The sequence below is a fragment of the Macaca mulatta genome, chromosome 5 (assembly GCF_049350105.2).
Source record: "Macaca mulatta isolate MMU2019108-1 chromosome 5, T2T-MMU8v2.0, whole genome shotgun sequence".
Classification (NCBI taxonomy): domain Eukaryota; kingdom Metazoa; phylum Chordata; class Mammalia; order Primates; family Cercopithecidae; genus Macaca; species Macaca mulatta.
The window spans coordinates 183,015,032-183,020,958 of NC_133410.1; positions in this window are offsets into that span (position 1 = coordinate 183,015,032).

Consider the following 5,927-nt stretch of genomic DNA (forward strand, 5'->3'; position numbering starts at 1 on the left):
GATCTGGTCATTTAAAAGTGTGTAGCACCTCCCCTCTCACTCTCTTGCTCCTGCTTTTTCCACGTGAAGTGCCTGACACGGCTTCATCTTCCACCACGAATAAAAGTTCCCTGAAGCCTCAACAGAAGATGAGTCATGTTGGCACCTAGTAATACAGCCTGCAGATCCAATTAAACTTCTTTTCCTCAGAAATTCCACAGTATCGGGTCTTTCTTTATAGCAATGTGAGAATGGACTAATCCTCATGCCACACTATCATGTTCTTTATTAAACAGTTATAGTGGTTTTCTATTACATTATATCTTGTGATTAACTCTCTTTATATCATTAATTCGTTTGCTTTTCCTTCTTAGATTTTCCAGTGTACAGGGCAACATACACTCTGCTATTTAACTTACTTTCTACCTTTTCCACAACCTAAGTGAGTGTTGGGGAGTGAGGGGTGAGCTTCTTTTTTTTTTTTTTTTTTTTTTTTGATCGATCTTGCCCGAACACCCAGGCTGGAGTGCATTGGCATGACCTTGGCTCACTGCAGCCTCTGCCTCTTGTGTTCAAGTGATTCTCCTGCCTCAGTTTCTGGAGTAGCTGGGATTACAGGTTCCTGCCACCACGCCCAGCTAATATGTTTTATATTTTTAGTAGGGACAGGGTTTCACCATGTTGGCGAGGCTGGTCTCAAACTCCTGACCTCAGGGGATCTGCCCGCCTTGACCTCCCAACGTGCTGGGATTACAGGAATGAGCCATCGCACCGGGCCTGTGGGCTTCTTAATGGTTTCCTGAATTCCTTTGTGTCTCTTTAAAAAAAACCCTGCCCCATCCATCAACATTTTGTTAAACATCTATAATGCAGTTCAGTCTGTTTTACCACAGATAGTGAGGATTGTACAGAGATCACTGACAAGGTAGACAATTGAGTCAAGGTTAGAGATGATAAAATCCAGCCTTGGTCAATTCCAAGTCATGTTTATCTTCTCCCTTTTATGATTTAAAGTTCATTTCTATTGTTTCAAATCAAACCGTTCTTTCTAATTAAATATTTATTCCTTAATAAACATCCTCTCCCTTTCTATTTCAGTCATTGATTATCTGTCCTTCTCTAACTTTGGACTTTTATTTATTTATTTTTGCTGAGCAGGTTCCTCACTGAATTTAAAAGAACTCTTTCCGCACAATATCAGCATTGCTTATATCCCTTGAAGGTGAAAGGATATTTCTGATCTGACCTAATTCTTCTCTTTATTCAGGTACTTTATTTTTTTTAATTATTATTATTACTATTTTTGAGACAGAGTCTTGCTCTGTCACCCAGGATGGAGTGCAATGGCAGGATCGATCTCGCCTCACTGCAACCTCTGCCTCCAATTCACGTGATTCTCCTGCCTCAGCCTCCCGAGTAGCTGGGATTAAGCTGGGATTACAGGCATGTGCCACCATGCCTGGCTAATTTTTGTATTTTTAGTAGAGACGGGGTTTCACTATTTTGGCCAGGCTGGTCTCTAACTCTTGACCTCAGGTGATCCACACATGTTGGCCTCCCAAAGGGCTGGGATTACAGGCGTGAGCCACCGTGCTTGGCCTACTCAGGTACTTTCAAATACAATGCTTCGTAAAATCTCCATGAGATCTTAGAACTTCTTTTCCTAGTCTAAGCAGTGGAGGTAAATTTACCAAATCCATCTTCCTTGCAAGCATATTGCCTGCCCTCATTCACCTTCTCAACATTCTTGATTCTAGCCTTTCGAATGGTTGTATCTTCATACCCAGGATAGCATATGCTATCCACTATCTTTTTTTCTCAAATACAAAAATCTGGATTTACTTTTGGAACTCACTGAAGTATCACTGAACCAAATCCTGATTATTGGAATGTTTTATTACATTTTACTAAGTTGCATATTTATTTATATTTAAGATGTAGTTTACAAAAATTACTCTCTACTTGGCAAAATTCCAATTTTTGATCCAAATTTTCTGATATGGCTGGTGGAATTATTTGGATTCAAAGAACAGTTCTGCTTGTGTTATAAACTGTTGTGAGATTGAAGAATATGGAGATGTGTATTAACGTAATGAGTAATTAAATGCTTATTTTTCCCCCCTCAGTATTTTGGATAAAAGTCAAGCTAGGTTGACTAGTTTAGTGTGGGTTCATGCTCAGAGCCATAGGATACTTGTTGAAACTTTCATCAAAGTGAGACTAAAATACAAAATCAAATATATTTCTATCTGAGACTAATACAATCATTATAAGTAATAAATAATCTTTTTTTTCTCTTGATTACATGCTTCCAAATATTACTTTAAACTTTTCCACATTACATTTAAGCAGTCATATTGTTGTTGTGGTGACTCCATCTAAAAATAGTAATATTATGTTTCAGATGCTTTTGAAGTATACAAAATAGTGTAGAATCAATTGCTTAAAAAATAAACAAATTATGACAATTTTCTACTGTGAATCCAAAAGTCAATTTAAATGAACCAGGATTTTATGAATTATAACAAGATATTTATACATTTAGTGTAGTAATATACATATATAAGTATGTGGGAAACATACTATTTATTTATCTACAGACTCATATTTGGAGCAAATGTTGCTTCCTCGACACGTTAGATTCCAAACAACTGATAAGCGTATGGAGAGCAAATGAAACAACAGGGTGTGATCAAGGAAAGAAGAGTGGTGTTCACAACACGAAGTAAGTCAAAGGGAGGTAGAGATGGTCAAATTCCTGTGGAATAAGAAATACCGGCTTTTGTTCAGAAATCCACACACCTGGCATTCCTAAAATTAAGAATGCAATGGACATTCCAGATCAAAGGAAATTCTCTGGCAGTTAATGTGTAGCTATGCATTCTAACTTGTGTTTGTGGATTCCCTGTCACTGGATGGAAACAGACATTGCAGCACTTTTGCAGATACGTTATAAATTTGATCAGAGTTTATATTTTCTCTTCTGGTGGAGTTTTTACTAGAGTTAGCCCACAGCTAACTGAACTGACCACAGACAACACTATGCTGCATAGCACTGAAGGACATATAGTACAATTAGTAGATTTGTGGCACCTCCATGTAAAATCCAAGGAACTCTAGAAACGCAGCCAAGTCAAACAACATGAGTTGTGAATGCTACGTGAAAATAATTCCTCAGACCATTGAATGCTACTTAGCATTGAATAGCAATGATTTGCTTTATATTGGCTTTATGTTTTACAAGATCAAACTCCTTTTTTAAAGATTTTTTTTCAAATATACTTTGAAGAACAATAAACAATATTTTTAAATTCACTGAGGAAATGTTGGAATAGCTATTGTGCCAAACTATTCAAGGCAAAGGGTATAAGCTTTTTTCTGCTTTAGACTGTTTCATGCTTTGATCTCAATTATGTTTTCTCTCTTAGGCATTTAGCTGGAAAAAGATTTAATTATCCCACAATAAATAATGTCCCTATCTCCCGGAAGTTTTCAGATACTATTACTTTTCAATTTATTTCTCTTAAGAAAGATATATTCTGATTTACACATGATACGGTGCATTTAAAACAAGATGATGAGGGATAGTTTAAAGTGGTGGAGATTGGGATAATCTTCCCAAATTCTGTCTTCCCTCCACCCCTGGTCTATTCTAATTATATAGTTTGGATGTTTTGTCCTCTCCAAATCTCATGTCGAAATACGATCCTCAATGTCAGAGGTGGGGCCCAGTGGGAGGTGCTTGACTCATGGGGGTGATTGCTCATGAATGGCTTGGTGCTGTATTCATGGTAATAAATGGATTTTCATTCTGTGAATTCACAGGAGATCTGGTTGTTGAAAAGAGGCTGGCATTTCCTCTCTCTCTCTCTCTCTCTCTCTCATTTCCTCTCCAGCCATGTGATGCACCTATGCCCCTTTTGCCTTCTGCTATGATTGTGAGATTCCTGAGGTTTCACCAGAAGCCTGACAGGTACAGGTGCCATACAGAACAGTAAGATGAATAAATCTGTTTTCTTTAAACATTACCCAGCCTCAGGTATTTCCTTATTGTAATGCAAAAACAAACAAACACATCTAACATACATTTGAAGAACTATTGATTGGCTTGGCTGTGTACACACCCAATCGTATCTTAAATTGCAGCTTCAATAATCCCCATGGGTCATGAGAGGGACCCAGTGGGAGGTAATTGAATCATGGGGGCAGGTTTTCCCATGCTGGTTTTGTGATAGTGAATAAGTCCTACAAGATCTGATGGTTTTATAAAGGGCAGTTCCCCTGCACACACTCTCTTGCCTGCCACCATGTAAGATGTGCCTTTGCTCCTCCTTCACCTTCTGCCATGATTGTGAGGTCTCCCCAGCCATGTGGAACTGTGAGTCCATTAAACTTCTTTTTCTTTATAAATTACCCAGTCTCCAGTATTTCCTCATAGAAGATGAAAATAGACTAATACAACTCAAATATTAGATATACATTTTATCAATAATATAGCACAAGGAACACACCTGCAAAATATTTAATTTAAAATCTAGAAAAAAGTTTTGTTTAATCAAGGTGAACAGGTATAATGCTGTGCAGTAGTCTTTAAGGAAAAGGAAATAGGTAAGATTATGTTTAAAAGCTTTTTAAAAATAAGAAATGCTATATAAATTTTGAGAACCACTAGGGCTTTCTCTTTTAAATATTAAATTAACCTCATTTAGTCAATGTGACATATGGGAGTAATTTAAAACTAAAGAATCATAAAGTATAACCTCTTGCCCTAATATTCTCTGCACCCAAGTCCTTCCTCGGAGGAACACAGTGTCAAATCTTTTAGCTATTTTTAAGACATTTCCTTTTGTATTCATACATGTTATGCTACTACTATTATTACTTGATTTATCGTGTGTGTGTGTGTGTGTGTGTGTGTGTGTGTATGTAGAGAGAGAGAGACTCCATCTTGTGATATTAACAGTTTAGACCTGTTATATAGACCTTCATGTTAGTTTTCCATTCTCATACAACATTTTGTATATTCTGGAGTTAATAATTACTCACTTCATCTGGTGTTTAGTTATCAACATACCAATCTCTAATATTTTCTTAAATGTTCCTATATCAATCTCTATTATTTTCTTTAATGTTCCTTCTGATGTGTCAAATACTTATCAATAAATATACTGAAAGTTCAAGCACATTGAATTATCTCTTAGTTACATTTCCTCCCCCAACCCCCAACGAGAGTTCCTCCTTCCAAAGCCTTCTGCTGCCCAGTTCAAAACAGAATTATTTGTTTCTAGGAGAGAAAATAATTCTTAAACCAGGCATGCAATCCCTATCTGCAAAGGAAAATGTTAAAAAATTGGACTGGAATAAAACCAAAAATTGTTTATCAAAAGATATCATCATGGGCTTAGACAGATAAGAGACATATTGGGAGAAAATATTTGCAGCTTATTGATTTGACAAAGAATAGAAATAAAGAATATTGAAAGAACTTCTAAAAATAAATAAGCAAAAGCTAACACCTCTAACAAGAAAACAGACAAAGACTTGAACAAGAAGATCACAAAAGAAGACATCTAAATGATCAAAATACTTATGGAAAGATGTTCAGCCTATTAATCACCAGGGAAATGCAGACGAAAACCACAGTGAGCAACACCACTGCAAATGTACCAGAATGGAGTTGCCAAATTTAGCAAAGAAAAATATAGAACTCCTAAATATATTTGAATTTTAGATATAAAATGAATAATTTTTAGCATAAGTATATCCCAAATATTTCTCATGTAAGTAGGCAGCCTGCATTTTACATCTGGTAATGCTAGCCAGAAAGTATGAGATTGAAATAATGAGCAACACCAAGTATCAGTGACAATGTGGAACACCTGGAACTTTCAAAGACTGCTGAGTGGAGTGGCAATTGGTACAACGCCATTTTGCAGAACTATTTGGTA